At 38.5% G+C, this 18978-nt stretch overlaps 1 protein-coding gene across 2 annotated transcripts in view; it reads right to left on the minus strand.

The window, feature by feature from the left end:
- csmd2 (CUB and Sushi multiple domains 2) overlaps positions 1 to 18978 on the minus strand; it is a 271925-nt gene that overhangs the window by 139520 nt on the left and 113427 nt on the right. The gene's annotated exons all lie outside the window — the stretch shown is intronic.

The following is an 18978-nucleotide window of genomic DNA, read 5'->3' on the forward strand; positions in this document are numbered from 1 at the left end:
TTAATTTGGCCATGACTTGCAGATGTTAAAATGTTACACCTTTAAGATCTATCAAAGGGAGGGTCTGGTACTTAAGGGGAGCTGTAATGTTAACAACTCTTAACAAAACTGTAGCCTGGTAAGAAAAAAATGGGACCGGGAAAGACCAGCACTGACATTAGTGGAGAAAATGCACTCCCTTTATTGCTTTGGAACAGCAATAGTGAATTACACTTCACAAACACTTATAGTGCCTCCTGATCTGTATGCTAATGAGGGCTGTTGCTTACCAAGCACTTCTTCGGTTGTTAAAGCCAAAGCCTTTTGGGGGCACATCATGTTTTATCTTGAGACACACTAACATAAGCATTCACGAGCGCTCCTACACACATACAGTATGAGCACCGACACAGTGAGGGATACATTTGAACAAGGGTTTGCATAATTTCCAATTTCCCTACTGTAAACTGTATATTTTTCCCAGTGATGTCCAGCTCATCTGATCAACCTAGATAAGTGTTTAGAGTAGATACATTCTAAGGTGCACCTCCAACTATCTCTCCCATTAATAGAACTGGATACAACACTTAAGAAAGTAAAAGAAAATTACATCTAAATTTAAACTGAGCAATTAAACTAGATACCATGGGTGGGAATCACTAAAACACCGCTACACAATATTATCACAATACTTCACTCATGATTTTTTTTTAAATATTTTATGATATGATGAGCATTGCAATACAATATGTTGTGATTTATTACCTTTTTCAACTGCCAGTTATGTCCTCAAAGTTAAACTTTGTCAGTCTTCATTTTTTCCAGTAAGATTAATTTTTCTCACGTCAAGCACATTAAAACTGCCACAAAAAATGACATAAATGCTGTCATAAACCACAGTCAGTCTGCTGTTAATATCTTTGCAATAGAATGGAGTCAAGTTGGCAATTGCATGCAATGTGTTTCTGAACATACAGCAAATTAACTGCAATAAATCATCGAAAATCACACATCTGTTGCTGTCGACATAGATAGGAATTCACATTTAATTACTACATCTGCACTTATCAACGTTTCTGTTCTATAAGACTATAACCAGAATACAATCAGCATTAGACCAGCTGAGTAAAGTCTTTTTGAACGGGCTCATCGACAAAGACTCATTTAGAAAGACGTTGTTGGCAGTCTGTTTGCATTTATAAATCTGTTATTTGCAGACCTTCCACAGTCTCTCTGACAGTGACTGTAGTCAGTATCCAAGTTAGACTGCAACTGTTTTCAGAAAGGTTGCGTCCAATCAATTGTCTTGTGGTTGTGAGCGTGCAACACGTATTTTAGATTTGTCAAGCTAAGCATGTCCAGTGTTGGATGTTTTTTTGGCAGAGTCGATTAAATGTAACTTTGCTTGGCTAACATTATCTCAGGATGATGGCGCATGACATGACCGCTCTAGTATTTTATTCTAATTAATAAAATATCAACATTTGGTGTCCTTGTATTGACACAATACTGCCACAGAAAATATTGTGATCCTATGCTGTATTATATGTTTTGCTCCCACCACTACTAGATACCATACTGCAATGGGATCAGCTATTGGATGATCTCATACAGCTTCTTGAAACAGGGCATTCAGTTCAATATCAACTACTTAAATACAAAAGGTTTTTGAAAGCATCACTTATGACTGCAACTCAGTTGTGTTGGCAATACCACTTCTTAGAACAGCAATGCATTCCACCTGTGTTGCAAAACTAAATAAAACGCTCATTTTGAGTACCACCAACATTCCAGTAAAGACTCACACAACTAGCTGAAAGAAACGGAGCGCACATAGGGCAAAAACCTGAGCCTGAATATAACAAGTAGCTCAAGTGTTTTGCTTATGCTACAAAATGTTTCCAAGTTCTAGCTCTGACAGGTTTGCCACACCATGCAAGTTGATAGGATTGATTTGTTAGGCTTATTATGTATGGAAACACTAGCTGCCAGAATGCATTGTTCTTCCTACATTGCAGTTTCAGAAATATTCATAATACTCATACTCATAATGTGTATTTTAGCTTATAAAAGACACCATATTAACACGTTAATAAGAAAAAAAAATTATATCAGAGGGGGTCATATTTAATGCCTAAACAAAGTTAAATCCATGGATATGCCACAAAGCAATTCAATCACATGCCCCGTCCAGTATTATACACACTGGGATTATCTCAGTGGGTTATTCCTTTTCCCTCCTTACACTGTGGTCTAAAGTCTGCATAGAGCAATCAAAATGAGCCTCAACCCTAAAGCTGTGTTTTTTGAGTCTGGCCATAATTTACAACAACAAGTGGGACACCGATAGTGTGTCTGCATGCCTTTGGGGAGGCTTGAAGAGAAGAGGACGGATAACGAATTGAGGGGCCTTATGTTGTGTCTGTCACATGTGCGTTTAAAGCTACACCACTAAGAAGAACACAGAAGATCCAAATCACCACCAGCTCTTAGCACCAGGCTGGGCACTGAAACATTGTGAGTACTAAATTTCATATCAGTGAATTACAGGAAATTAACACCCAACTCACATTTATGCCCAAAGGCCTTCAAATGCCAGATTTAATGTAAATCCTCTATTGTGTTGGAGGTCACTGCACTTATCCAAAACTCCCTTTAGATTTAAATGCAATCAGGTTTAGTTTCATTAGAATGCAACACTAAACCTTAGACTAAAGTAAAAAAAAAAAGAAGCTCTAGCAGAGGATAGCTGGATAGACTAAGAGATTAAGAAATCGATAAATACAGAATGAGGCGTTGACCATAAAAATCATTTCAACCCAAAGTCACACCTGCCTTTCACTGCATGCCCTTTGCTTTGTTCAAAAACTTAATGTTTTAAGTTGAAAGTAGAAGGCAACGCAAAAAGTCCTCATGGAGGTCTCCTCAAGGGTAATGTGGCTACTTCTATAGCTCCTTTTCCCTTCAACCTCTTGCTCTCTGTCCGGCCATATTAGATTTTATGTGGAATTGTCCTGAGAGTGCAGTACTAAATAAGTTTCCATTTCCAGGCCCCAAAGCTCCTGAGTCTGAGTCACTCTTTTGATGATTGTCCAAGAAATGTATTTTGGAGCAAGGCAAGGTGATAGAGGAATCCAGGGGGAGGCAGAGGGGGGTATGTCTTGCACTTAACTGTGGTAACTGTGGGGACTGACCTTCGAACATTACACTGAGACACAGCTGCTCCTGATAAACAGTTTTTTTTGTTGCTATCTTTTAAATGAATGCTATCAACATTTCTACAAAGCCTGATAAGTTACAGTTTAAATGTATAGGCGACATCCAATTAAAAGGTACCTAAAGGTGCGTATGCATAATGCTGTTGCTTAGACTTGTATTTTCACGATAATATTATGACTGAAGGTCTTAGGAATATGCAGGTCCAGTCAAATCCAATTACAAAACACTAGCACAGAGGTGCTTTCCATATTGATGTGATGTGACTTATTAAATTGTTAATGCCTTTCAAGGTTTCGAACAAAGGTCATCGTCGTCAGGCAATTCAGCAACCTTTTCCAGTGAAATTGATCTTTTTTTTCCTGCTTTATATTCATCGTTTCATGTCATCTGTTTTCTGTTCTTGGGCCAAAGTGTCAAATTGCTCTATGCATAATCAGTAAATGGGCGGAGTTTGGGTGCCAAAGGTCACAAGCTGCACATTAGGATCAAACGCTTTAAAGGGTCTTTCAGTTCATGAATTCGCTCCGCGATATTATCTGATGACCATACATGCGTGCCTGTGTGTATGTGTGTGTGAAGAACGTTCCTATTAATTGCACCTACTTAGGCAGATCAATCAGAGCTCTGCTCAGTATGCTGGTCCAGGCACTTATAGCAGACTGGGAGGGGTCACAGTGACTTTACAGCCAAAACTTTCAGCATTTTAATGAGGCTATGTGAATTATAACACAGGTCAGCTTATCCAGATGTATGTGGAAAACACATGCTTGTACCCGCACTTCCAGCTCTGAATACAAGTAGAGATATTGATAAATTCTCTTTCTCCCGCATTGACAGTCACTATACATACTCTAATGCACATTAGAAAATTACATCCATATCTCATCCTGTTGAGGTAAACTAATCAGTGTGGATGTCCCTTAAGTCCAGAATGGTAGTATTAAAGCTCTGGCAGTGGAGCTGTAGCTATGACCTTTATATGTTACTCTGAGCAGATATACTGGTGGTTTAACCGAACCACCCCTGCTCCAAACAACACAGAACCCTCAATGCTGTCCATTCATTTCTTCAAACGGCAAGCACCCAGGCAGTAAAGAACATCAACCTTACACTAGAAGTTAAAGCCAAAGCACAAAGAGAAGCCCTTTGGAGAATTACAGCATGTCTCATGGGTGTGTGCTTAACTGGACTGGAGCGCTCAGTGATAAAAAGGGTGTTGCAGTGTATACCGAAACATTCACTGACCAAGCAAAGCTGCAGACCCATCAGCGCCAACATGCCTAGTTTATCTGAAGATTCCTTGCACCAACACTGTTCCTTTCTCTTCCCTCAGCCCTCATGTAATATTTATGGGCAGACCTCTGGCCCCATCAGAGAGCCTTGTTAAATCTCCTGAGGGATTCTTTTCTTTCTTTTCCCACAACTCATTTTCTACCCTCACATAACATATGATATGGACACTGATTGTAAGAAATTTTCTTTTGGGAAGAACAACGCACTAGCCTTCATCTTTGTTTCCGTCTCCTCACTGTATATTTGCAGATTTTTCATTTTTCAGTCTTATCTGAAAGCGCTCTACAAATCACCTACAGTGTTTAAGTCATTTTACAATTACAAGGTTGGAGATAACGCTAAAACTGCCATTTGACCAAATATCCTGCAGTTCATAACCGGTCGTCAAACACACATTCAAATCCAGCCCGAAATCTGTTTTTCAAAGACAGGAGTAAAAGGCAAGTGTGCTTTTGTTGAGGATGTATTTTTCTAATTTTGGTACCCATGCAAATTAAAAACTCAGTAGCTACTCTGGCATGATGATTTATTTCTTTCATCTAAGAAGAGGGTTATTCAGCAGCCACACAAGCACAAGTGTTAAGCTAGGAAAGTATGAACTCATTTTTCTCCCAGGGGCATGGCATTCACATCAAACAATAGCCTCTTTCACACTGCACAAACTTGGACTAATAATAAGTTTGTGCAGATGTTAACAGGAACTTATCACCCCTGTCTGTTTCTACTGTGAGGTAGGACCGATCCATATGATCAGTTGAGAGCATGCCAAAACAGCATAAAGTTTGAATCTAACTATAGGTCTTAGGGTAATACAGCATGTGATAATCTCCTGAGTTGTGTCCACGGGCAGAAATGTTTTACTTTATTTCATTTTCATGAACACAAACTTGTTCTGAAGAGTCAAAATTAGTCAACATTAGGTAACTCAAGGTCAGAGGAGGTCTAAGTACACCAAAGACTGAACTCCAAATTCCACACTATCAATGACACTTTCCTTTGCACTTTGATTTTATATTTTTATTCACTGTTTAAATAGGTCAAGGCTTTAAAACTTCTCAGTTCAGAGTTACGAGTAGGATACTTCATGTGGCTGAATGTGTCACACCTGCAGTGTGCAGTATGTATGAGGAAGTTGGACCATATCTGTGATAACCCCGTATGATTAATGGATGGAGCTTTCCCAGTACCTGTGATGCTAAAAGAAAATAATGCAGCTGTTATAGAGCACTTTGGTTTAAAGAGTCACAGGTTAATTCACTACACAATCTTATACAGATCTTTTTTATAATATCAGAATTATAATTTCAACTCAATTCAAGTTATTTATACAGTGCTAAATCACAACAACAGTTGCCTCAAGGGGCTCTATATAAGGTGAAGACCCAACAATTATACAAAGAAAACTGAGAAAACGAAATGGAAGCTGGTTCAACAAAAGGGCCTGACAGCTAAAGTCTTTGTCTCCCATTTTACTTTTAAAAACTCTAGGAACCAAATAAGCCTGCAGTCTGAGAGCAAAGTGCTCTAATGGTCATCAAGGATTTAACAGGGAGCCAATGAAGAGAAGCCTTCATTGGCTCATATCAAGAGATATGCTGTCTCTTTCCAGCAGCCGTCAGTACTCTTGCTGCAGTATTTTGGAACAACTCAACGCTTTTCAAGGAGTTTCCTAATAACAACAAATTAGTCCAACCTAGAATTAATAAATGCATGAACTAGTTTTTCTGTGTCAATCTGAGACAGGATATTTACAAGTACAAAAACCTCAGTTTTATCTGAATTTAAAAGCAGAAAATTAAAAGGTCATCCAGGTCTTTATATCTTTAAGACTTTCCTGCAGTGCAAATAATTGGTGCCTGTTATCTGGCTTTATGGATAGATAAAGTTGAGTGTCATCTGCATAGCAAAAAAATGTATGCTATGCCTTCTCATGAAACGTCCCAAACAAAGCAGAATTGGTCCTAGCACGGAACCCTGTTGAACTCCATAATTAACCTTAGTGTGTTTAGAAGATTCTCCATTTACATAAACAAATTGGAGTCTATTAGATTGATATGATTCAAACCATTGCAGCGGAGTACCAGTAATACCTACAGCATGTTCTAATCTGGACTAATCGAGGTCTAGCAGGCCTATAATTAGCTAAGACAGAAGGGACAAGAGATGGCTTTTTAAGTAATGGTTTAACTACTGCCAGCTTGAAGGCCTGTGTTACACAGCTGATTATTAGAGATAGGATGATCATATTAATTAAGATAAGTTAAGTCTTTGTTGCCATTTCACAGTCATACTTAGTACAATTGGAAAACTGCCCCACATCAGCACCAAACACAACTAGACACAACACAATAAACATTTAAAGTGAAAGAAAAATATATAAATTTGTGCAAAAAATGTGTGAATAATAAATTCAAGAATGAATGTTCATTGAACATTACATTGCATCCCCAGCATGCAGATAAACATGTCAATTCTGGTCCGATTGAAGGGGGGGGGGGACCAGGGAAAACTAATGTCTGACAATGTTTTGGCAAAGTTGCACAACATTCAATATAAATTTTATAGATGTAACTGGGTGTCATTACTGCTCATGTGAATTATTATTTTACAGAGTTTACATTTACACTTAGCCAGCAGTTTTAAATATCCCTCAGTGTCGTGTGCTCTGCTTCCTGGTAGACAATCCACTGTGGTTGCTGGTGTCTCAAGATTCACGTCTCAGAACAGAATCACCAATTACCAGAGCTCACTGGCAGGTGTGCCACCGAGTGGGGGAAAATGGTTAGACGGAGATATGCTACACAAACACACCAAGGTGTGTTGTGCCAGGAAGTGATACTACCTACAGAGTATTCTGGCTGAAGCTTTGAAGTAATCTTAACTAAACTAAGATCATAATTCAGTCCAGTGGATGTCATTGTGTTTAGTGTTGCGATCCAAAACATCTCAGCAGCTCTGACAGACTATGAGTTGAAGAGCTACATGTTTTCACTAGAGTTCAGTGAAATGTTTGGCATACTTAATCTCTTTCACTTTGAGATGAAAAACTTGCCCTTGAGGTATGTTGTTTTTCAAAGTGATCTCGGGTGGTTGCTGTTGTAATGAATTATTGCACTCCATGCGGTTCCTGTAGACAGAAGTAAAAATGCTTCCATCTTGGTTTAGAGGTCGTTAGGCCAACAAAATAAATGGTGCTGAGGTCACACCCACTGTAAATTTCCAGAAAGAACTACCTGAATTCACATTTGACACAAATCAACTGTTCTTCTACTGTTCCATTCCAAAATATTAGAATATCATTCAAAAATGTTTTCCACAGCTGTAGCTGTAAAAGTTCCAAATGACATCTTCAGACCTTTCAATGCACCACAACCATGGACACATGCATACTTGAACAGCAATGGAAGGTTATTTGCTACTTCAATACGAATTTTGTTCATTTTCATGTTTGTATTTTTTGAATATCCCCTATATTACTGGATTTTCATTTCTGATTTCTTGTAGTTTTGTAGTTATTTATCATATCCCTATTGAAAGATCTGATTATAATTTCTCCATTGGTTTTAGCTCTGTTAAAAGTTTGATGCTCAACACTGCTGAGATTATAAATATTTTCATTCCCTATGTTTTTTTGATTATTTCTTCTATGTAATATTCTATTTCTTTATGAAGCCAGTTGGCCAAGTCATGGAGTGAACTGCGGTAAAAATGAGGTACTTTGGGTCTTTTTTAACACAGCAAAAAAGCCAAAGAAATGTGAAGGAAAAATGGATCAACAGCACAAAGTCAGTTTGAGCAAGTAAAAAATTTAGTGCAGCTTGTTCAACAATTGATCCCAGCATCAATGAGATTTATTACTCTTTCTCAAAAAGTCAAGACAGGTGTAGACGAAGTCACAAAGAGCTATGGAATGGACTCTGAAACAGTCCTGAGAGAAAGCCATACAGAGCTTAATGGCTAACATTATTGAATGCTTTACTTCACCAAAATGACCTACAAAGGCCCAAATTACTTGTCTGGCTAAGATAAACTAAAGACAAACAGAGACACTGTCAGTTTTCTTCCCCTTTGTTTAATTTCTGCCAAATCCAATTGACATGATGCCTCACCATCATCTACAAGGAAGGTTGTTAAAGACAGGCACACCCGTATACCAATCACTCACATGACACAGTGCAAAGCAATATCGGTGCAGCGGGTATAATCCTCTGGGTACTGGATCTTTAACAGTGTAAAAACAAATGAGTTTCCAAGGTCACTCTTAAAAGTGGCAATGATAATTGAGCCCTCCCTGTAGATCTATCAAACACAACAATAAACAAAAGCCAATAATTTCCTAGGGCCGATTACAGGGACATTATCCTTCTATGCTACAGGGCACTTGAGACAGAGAGAAAGAGGTGCCAAAGCAACCATCACAGCGTGACAGATAAAAGCAAAGTAAACATTTAACACATAAAGTATAGGAATGAACAAAAAAAGTCCAGGCGAGCATTATTTTGGGGAAAAAAGTCAATTTTCAAGGTTATGACTGGATTTAATGCGTATGATTTAAAAAATTAAAAAATAAAACACAATCTCCCACTACCATCCAAGCTCACTGAATAGATCTGACAGCAGCACTTCCAATGTTCAGTTTTAGTTACTGCTCTCCCTTACCTAATAAGTAATGTTCTCTGAAGTGTACAACAACAACAATGTAGAGGGAAAAAATGACAAGTTGTAGATTTAGAGAAAAGTGGAATAATCTTTACTTTTCTATTTTTTTTCCACTTTTTTGGATAATATTAGCAATCAAATTACCAATACTCTTACGCTTTCACATATCTCCTCACCATCTCTTTCCTTCACACTTCGCTCCCCCTTATGGTTTGTGTGCATGAGCTGTTTTTGGGGTGGTTTTTTTTTGTTTGTTTGTTTTTTTACAGTGAGTCTCGATGACAGTATTTGAGGAGACAGGTGAAACCATGCTAATGATATTGACCCGGGCAACACTGTCAAATCCAACAAACACAGTCAGCGCATTATATTCCTCTGAAACAACAGCATCCTGAAATAATGTGTATATATACATATACATATATGTGTGTGTGTGTGTGTGTGTGTGTGTGTGTGTGTGTGTGTGTGTGTGTGTGTGAACATATAACAATTTGCACATGCATCTATGTTTGTTTCTATTTGACTAAATTTCATTTTTCCTCTTTGTATCGTGATGCACTCCAACCTACGGTGTGCTTAAATCACTGCTCTTGGTTTCAGTACATACTAAAACATTTTTTTATTACTTTAGAGGTTCATGTGATCATTAAACGCATGCATGATTTAACAGCAGCCCATTAGTAACAGCAACTTACTGGCATTCATAAAACTAAATGGCATATAAACCTATGTTGCTATGCAATGTGCCACTGTGCACTTTTTATGATGAAGGCAGGGGATAGTGCAGACTCAGAATTCTTGCCTTAAAACAATAAGCCCCAAGGCTCCCACGGATTAAAGGTATTAAAGGGCAACACAGTACAAACTGAAATAAAGGCTGACATAAAATATAATGCAAGCTAATTAATCACAAGTGGGAGAAATAAAATGAAACAGCTAATACCATTAAAATCTACCTACATTTATTTTGAAAGCCTATTTGTGAGGAATTTAAAGGAATTGGTTATTTTTTTAATTGTTTTTTTGTCCTTGTCCTCCGCATTTCTTTTTATTTTCTTAACTAAAACCAAACCAACAACTGTCTGCTATAAAAGCAGGGAGTGAGGTTGGGAGAATAGTGTCACGGCGAGGTATACCGGCGTGTTTGTGAAATGGACCAAAAAGTTTTCAACATAAAAACAATGACATGACCGTGACGTAACCGTGAACAGGTACCTGCAAAAACATGAACTGGGACCTTTCAAAATAAAGGTAAGGATTAATTGGTAAGGATAAATTAATACTGACTTATTTGTAATGCCACAGTGATGAGAAAAACAAAACAAAACATGTACAATTCCACACTTGTACTTGTCCATTAACGTGGATTCAATGTTATTATGCAATCGCAGTTTTTTTGTTGTTTCATTTTTGTTACACTTCTAACTTATCCACACAATTTACAGCTGCTTCCTAGGCTCAGTTGTTTACTTACCTCTTTTTGTTAGTTGTCTTTGTTCAAATTTCACTGCTGTAAACATCCTATTCCAAGATTTCCAAGTTGTTATTTGCAAGAACATGGATTCTGTTTGTAAGGAGTCCATATTATTGTGCTTGTACATGTTCTGGGAATATTGTTAAGTTCAATAGTGTAATGATTTAAAAAATTACCATTGGATTGTGAATATTATAAGTGATTGTCCGGAAGAATTAAAAGCTTAAAACTACCAGCAACTCTCTGTCATGACATATGTTAGACTTAGTGCTATCTGACTATCTGATCAAACTGCAATACTGTGAGTTTCCAAGAAAAAAAAACAATTGTTTTCCCATAGACCTAGTCATGTGTCTTGGTTTTTCAGACTTCAGCAAAAGGGAGCTGAAAACCAGCTGTATTAAAGGAAACACAGCAGAGAGATAGCAGCTGAATAACTGAAGTTAAACTTTGTTGTCAGGACCTTTGATTTGTATTTGTGATAACGTTATTTTCAGCCACTTTTGACAGCACTAACTCAGATGACTTCACTCTGGTGTAAGCATCTGAGGTTGCTTTTATGCAAATTAGCTTTTGCTGTATAGTTTTTAATCACACAATTACGTCCTCCACATTCAGAACAGTCACGAAGCAATCAGGCACAAAGTGATGGCTCCAAAAGCAAGACAGCTATAGGAATGCTGAATTGTTCGCATACGTAGGAAAGGTCTGTTCTCCATTATAGTGCTTTTTGGTGCAGAAGCGAAATGGTGTCTTTTCACGGCGTTCTATGGATGGGATTTGCAGAAGTCTCCAGAATTTTAAATCAAATAAAAAGCAGTATTATCTACTTCTGGTGAAATATTTAAGGTGTACATTTGTGCCTTGCATCTCTTCCTCTGTGGATAAAATCTATTTTCTCTTTACAGAGGTTGATCTGATATCCTCGTGTTGGTGTTGTTCCCAGATCATCATACTAAATGTTGTTCCAGGATCAACATTGCAAGTGACCAATCAGAATGTTGTGACGTCATACTTTTGCGACTTCGGGAAAAACCAGCGTAAAACAAAAAACTGTACTAAAGCTGCGTGAAACCGCCTCTGTCCGCCGATCAACGGACCCTGACCCTAACCCTAACCCTAACCCTGACCCTAACACTCATCCTAACCGTAACCCTTTAATAAACAGTAAGCAGAACTGATATTGTCCTTGCAACATTGGAATTTCATAAATGCACGAATGGCTTGGTGCGCAAAAGAATAACGTCACAACAATGTGATTGGTCACTTGCAATGTTGAACCTGGAACAACATTTTCATGTCTGGGAACAACACCAACACGAGGATATCAGATCATCCCTTTACAGAAGTCATCTTCTTCCACCCCATTACGAAACTGCTGCTTCTAAACTGGATGAGAGGAGTTGATTTGATTTGAGGCCGATCTTCCCTTTCTTTCCTGTGTGTTCCACAATCACAAACAGCATCACGACTGCGCCGTAAGTCACCACATTTACAAAATCAGTTGGATATACAGATATATCTCTCTGCCATGGGCTTGTCCTTGCCATTGCAAACACTAATATACATCTGTAACCAAATTTATTGAGCCAATGAACTTGCAAATGACGCTGCCAATGTCTTTCTTGGAACATAATATGTATTCTTTCTCTTCTTTTTAAATCACTGCCTTTTAGTCTGATTAAATCATTTCTTTTTTTCTTAGTTTATCTACATAAGCAGGACTTATATTACAGCTGAGGCAAGTTTAGCATTGTATTGAGATTCCAGAAGCTTAATTTCCTTTGAAAAAATTGGTGACCTTATTTCCTTCTAATGAGTTATAAAAAACAAACCCAGACTAGGATAGAAAGGTAAATCATGCAACACATTACATTAAATGAAACAGCAATGAAACAGAAACCTGTACATAAAATACACAGTAACTTGTGAAATATTGCAATAACATAGAGACAAACACTGTGACAGACTGGTGGCCTGTCCAGGGCTTACACTGCCTCTCTCCCTATGATAGCTGGGATAGGATGCAGCTCTCCCCAAGACCCTGAATTGGATGGGCAGAAGAAAATGAATGGATGGATGGATGGTTAGAAACACTAGCTCACTTCATACAATTATCTTCCTCCAACCTTTTTTTCCCAACATTTCTAACATTTCTAACCAATATTTTGTCACATATTCAGTTCAACCCATTCCTGCTCTGGCTTATTATCTGGAGAAACGCTTTGCCTTAAAAGTCCTAACGTTGTCCTAACAAAAAAGAGTAAACACTTATTGATCCATGAGAGAAATTCAAACTACAGCCTGAATCTTTGGTACTGACGCATGATTTTGAGTATTAACTGAGCTTGTGAAGGTCAAACCTCCATGCGATGGTTTTTTAAATGAACGAGACAATGAACAGCCTGTAAAGCGTAAAGTGTTTTCCTGGATTTTCTTCATGCTTTTTTTTTTTTCTTTATTAGAAAATCGGTGCTGAAGAAGCTAAATCTCTATTGATTTTTTTTTTAAGGCACATGTTGTCAGATGGTTGACTCCTGGATGTTATATGAGGCTCTAAGATGAGCTGAAATGAAAAAAAGAACTCCAATCTAATGGACAGCTGATGGCCTTTAATCACTTTCCACTCATCCCGACTCATCTGGAACTTGTGGCACTGCTCACTCAGTGTCATGTGTTACACTGCATTTGTTTTTCTCACACAGTTCATAAAATACAGCCAAAGTTTTTCCTGCAAAAAGTTTGTTTTACAAGGTTTTTCAGATTATGTATGTGTCAATTTGCCCAGGTAACGAGATAAGATTAGACATTTTTAATAGTGAAGAATATCAAATGTGGGTGAAAAGCTGTTTTGCAGAGAAAGGAGTAGAAGAAGAACAAAACAGAGAAGAGATGAGAAGCTTCCAGAGGACACAGAGAATGAGTCATCCAGGCATCACGAACTGCCAAAACCGAACCACACCATCTACTTTCAGTGACTTCCTTTCTGCACAAATCTTCCAACTGTCCACCCACAGTATTTTCTTCCCCCCTGCAGGAGTTTCATATATTCATTTTCTTTTAATTAGATTGAGGGTTGCTGACAAAGCCATTCATTTTTCATTCAGAGACTCTTAATGCATGAACTCAAATTGATTCAAAAATATATATATATACAGTTAGGTCCCTAAGTATTTGAACAATTACACAATTTTTTTTAATTTGGCCTCTGTGCGCCACCACAGTGGAATTTAAATCAACCAATCAATGTGTGATTGAAGAGCAGGCTTTAATTCAAAGGGTTTAATAAAAGTGTTGCAATTGTTGAGGGATTATAGCTAATTCGATACAGAGACCCCAACTTCAGAGGCTCAAAAGCAGTTACATGGCCTGTTTGTCGTCATTCCATGATGGAACAGGCATATAGAAGATCCGGAGCTGACTCTGAATGTGTTGTACTGGCGTTTGGTACCTGTCTTACTCTCCTTCATGTTTAGTTTTGGGACAATATGTGATGTCAAAATCAGCATTATCTCCTCGGCTTTCTCTTTCAAATTCAAAACAAGGAAGACATGAGGATAAAGATGAAATGGCAGTGAAGAGTGTTTCTCTTACGTCCCACCATCTAGTGGCTGTAGAATAATGTGACAAAGTTAGAACAGACAGGTGGACGATCGGAAAATGCCAATTCCAAATCCAGATGGGTGGCACTGCTGAGAGAGCAATGGAGAAAAAGCTTCTAAACAACGACTGTGGGCTGGCAACTTACCAGGATGTGAACTTTGATTATAGCAACTAGGGGAAGTTTGCAACTGCTTAAGTTAGGCTACAAAATTAAAAATAGAAAAAAGGAATAATGTGTAGATTCATAGGCTCATAGGCAAGTGTTCCAAACCGGATTCACACAAACACAAACTAACACAAACAAAGAGACACTTGAAGAGAAGTATGTGCAGGCACTAGAGCACACAAGCTCAATTAAATGTAGCACGGTGTTAATTAGCCAGGTATTTTAATTACAAATGTTCAAACACACAAATTTATGTGTACTCACTCTCATGTCACATCGCCCAAATGGAGACTTGCGGGTATGTTTGGTCTCAGTCTGTTCAAAGTCATCTTTGATCCTTCTGCCACATGTTACACAAAACTTCAAACAGGACTGGTAGAATTAAGCCTTTAAGTTATGTGGCAAAGTGGAAGGAGGCCAAGTTCTCTTCCATTATACAGCAGAGAGCTGAGATATTCACTCTAGCTGATACAGCCTGATCTCATTTTCCATTAGCTTTTATTGGCCGCCTCGTCTAAATCCATTTGTGGGAGATAACATGCATTCCTATTGTCTTTTATGGCTATACACTTTTTTCCAGCTCTGAAAGATATTAATCTATTTCATGTGTTTCTGCCTTATATTATTGTATTACTTTGCACAACGCTGAGAGAGCGAGATCACAGGTAAATACTAAAATGGAGAGTGGAAGAATGGAGAACATGGCGAGGTAGAAAAAGAGGCAATCACTTGTACATCACACATGACCGGGATGAATAAAATCACCATCCAGTTAAAAGAGGCCTCTCCATCTGTTTCTTCTTGAGTCAGCGCTGACCTTTAACCCCCAGTTTAATGATAAAACCACCTCTTCTCTATGATGCAAGTGTGCACAACAATACAAATGACTGGAATGCAACTGAAAGCACACACAGCAGATGTGGAGAAAGAACTTCACATCCAGCCAAAAGTGTTGTTTTGCTACTCTTCACCAGTTAAAATAGAGCTTTGTATCAGTTTGCATCAGCATAGAAAGCAGAGGCAAGTCTCTTACCGTGGGTCATTGTCCCTCTTAGCAACATTTCCTGGGATGTGTCATTTTCTTGTTTACCTTAAGATCCATCTTCACCGGTCCGGGGATAAAGACTGTTTTGCCCTCAGCAGAAATTAATGCAATTGCGGTTCAACCGAGGTCAGTTGTGCAATTTTCAACCCTTGCAAAAAAAGGTGCAAAGTCAGCCTTTAATTACATTCATCCTTGATTTCATGCTGCTGTTCACAGTCGCTCCTTTTTTCCCTCCCAAAGATGAATTACCCACTCAGAGATAAACTCCTAACACCTGACCCCGCACACACGAACACGCGCACATATGTAGTTGTGTGTTGTTTTGAATATATAGCTGTTTTAATGCACCAACCACCACCAACAGTTGGCTTACAAACTGCACAAACAAGAGAAAGAAATAAATACCCCACTGATCTTTCTTAATCAACGTATGGTGCTGGAAGACAAATTCCACTTATGCGCTAAACAGTGAGTCATCTGAAAAACAATTCTGGATGTCCCCAGCTGTAATCAATCCTCTTTAAAAGTGAAGAAAACAAAATGTACACAATGTGGCAAGAAAACTGACTTTTGGCAATATTTTTCTTTAATTTACTTTAGGCTTGTTTCTGACTCCAGGCAAATATTTCACCAGTTAGGTCTGCTGATAATGAAAAATATTTCTACTGAGTGCTCTTCATCAATGACAAAGGTCTATTACTCTCTCTATATGTTTCTGTACGTAAAATCTGAATAAAATCTGGGTCCATGGAGGACACTGCAGTGATGGCTGACACATTTCCTGCATCCTCATTCCCTCACTAGGAGGATTAATGAAGCGCTAATAGGCCCTCTCATTAGTCTGGATGGTCATTGACTACACTGCAAAAACCTGGAGATGCTTTAACAGTTCTATACCGTTGGGCATTATATAAATAAAAGCGTAGAGTAAGCCCAATATGCAAAATGCAAAAGCTATTTGGTCCTGTCCCATGGGGGCTGTCAGTTCAAAGGTGACGTCTGTCTGTGATGTGACGTAAAAAGGTTCAAACATGCCCTCAATTCACAACAGCTACTACCCAGGAGTCATTAGAGCGGACAGACATAAATCATTCTTTTGACATGTGCGGTGTGAACCCGTATGATCTCAGGAACCACAGCACTCACGTGGCCACACAAGAACCCGACAGACAAAACTGTGCGAACACAATGAAGCCTGGTTTAATGATGCTAAATGACTAGTATTAATCGTGCTTCTCTGTCTATGTAGTAATTATCAACACATTAATCAGCAGCATGTCTGCCAGCAGGAAGTGGGCATGCCAGACAGAGCACAGGACAGAGAAGAATGAGTGAGAGGTACAAGAGGTTCAAGCCACTCAGATCTATTAAGAGCAGTTATTTAGACTCAGATTTGTGGTAATTGGGGCTTCTGGGTATTATGAGTAATAAACAATGGTCTACTCGCCATTTGTTACAATGCTCAATACAGAGCTTAGATTGTTAGGTTTTAAAGGCGCGGATGCTTGCCGTCATATAACTGTAACTGAACAATAAATGTCCAGATGAAATGTCCTTAAGAAGGTAAAGAGGCGGTTTATCAACTTGAATAGACTAACATTATCCACAGCCAATAGGTTTCTGCAGCACATGGTGCTGAATGCATTTAGTTTGAAGTGGTTCAATGATATTCAGATGTAACATCAATGTCCACAGAGTAAACAGAAAGATGGTAACAGAGACGAACAAAAGAGGAAAGAAACAAAGGCATACCTGCTTGAGTGAGTAGCAGATTTTTCAACCTAATGGTTTATGAAAAGTTGAATGACTCTGTGAATGTGGAGAGGTAGGTGATGACAGCTCTAAATCAAACCCTCCTGCCTTACCTCTGTATTAAGAGTGTCCTTCACCCTCATCTGGCTATTTAAAGCAACTAAATCCAACACTTACTGGTCTTTGCTCAGGCAAGTAGCACACATCTGAGGACACAGACATTAGCATGCGTGCGCAGGTACAGTTGTAGGTGTTTGCATTGGCATTTGGCGACAGCTGTTTCCCAGCTGTGCATTCTCTCGCTCAATTTCCGCTCTCGTCACTTTTTTTCTTTTGAGGCAAGTTGCTCATTCGATGAGCAAACAAACTCGATTTGCCTCTCGAAAATGGTTTCACTAAAAGTGCACGGCAATTGATATTAATCTCTACTTAGAAATTCAAAAAGGCGACATAATGAGAATGACGGCAGTAACATCAGATAATTGGGACAGGAGCAGCCTAATGGCAGCACAATGGTGGCACTGTCGTTAATTTCGCTCTCATTAATACTGGAGCCCCGAGCAGGAGGCACTTAAGAGGAATCAAACAGCTTGCTGGGGTGGATGTGTGAATGGGGTGAGCGGGGTGGGGGGGTGGGGCTTTGATAGCATCAAAGTCAGGAAAAGTTCAGCCAAAAAAAACCCAAACAACAACAACAAAACTCTTTTGATTAAGATAAAAATATATAAGTTTAAACCTCTGTGCCTCATGCACAGAGGCAGAGAGGCCTCTGTGCATGAGGTACCAGGAAAACATTTATAACACACAGCAACACAAAGTACACTGCAACACAGCAGTTCATAGACACATCTACGCTACATCGTTTACATGAGTTCCCCTATATCTAAATACATCGTGGTTAAAAAAAAAAGCTTTCATGCATTTGATTCCTCCAGGCCATCAGGGCATCACAGGCTGAGTATGCCTGAGCCTTACTCTGGTGAATGTGATTACAGTAGCTTTGGCAGAGACCTTGTGTAAGCTGTCAATCAACATCAGTCTTTCCCTGACAGAAAGCGAGCCTGCAGGAACACAGTCACTCAGAGTAAAGTAATGCAAGTTGCTATGCTCTGTAAGGAGAGGAGGGGAGCAAAGCCCTGAGGTAGAACCTTGCCTGGCTAGAATTTGTTGGATAATTTTAACCTTTCCTTTTTGCATCTTCTCTTTTTATTTCCAGCTTTTATTCCCACAGGAACTTTAGCATTTCTTGAATTTATTAATCTCAAAAGGAATACTGAAAAAAAAAAAGTTTTAAGGATGGTCTCGGGCTGACAAAGACGTCTATCTGAAAGACATGAGCACTTTTAAACTCACAGAAGTCCGTTTAGTGTGAACAGGGAATACTTTCTTTGAAGCCACAACAATTACAACTGCTTGCAAATCAGTCTGCTACATTTCTTACTTCATGAAGTTCAACAAAACTAGAAAATGTTTTGACCTTCATTATTTTTCTTTCTTTCTTACTTTTACTGTATATTGATGGGATATTTATGCCGAAAGACTATTTGGTAAATGTTGTGATAAAATGCAAAATGTGTCTGCTCTTGACATAAATCTTAGTAAGTTAGTTTTGCTCCTCTAGGGAACTTGCATAAATAAATAATATTTGCAAATAACATATCTTCAGATTATTTTTTTAAATTTATAATGTTTTTCTTTAATTAGGAAGAAGGTTTTTTTATGTTTCTCGAAAACAAAGTGTTTACTGCAAGACAAGTAATTACAGCAGATTAATTTTTTTACTTGCCT

Source organism: Astatotilapia calliptera, chromosome 22 (assembly GCF_900246225.1).
Source record: "Astatotilapia calliptera chromosome 22, fAstCal1.2, whole genome shotgun sequence".
Lineage (NCBI taxonomy): Eukaryota > Metazoa > Chordata > Actinopteri > Cichliformes > Cichlidae > Astatotilapia > Astatotilapia calliptera.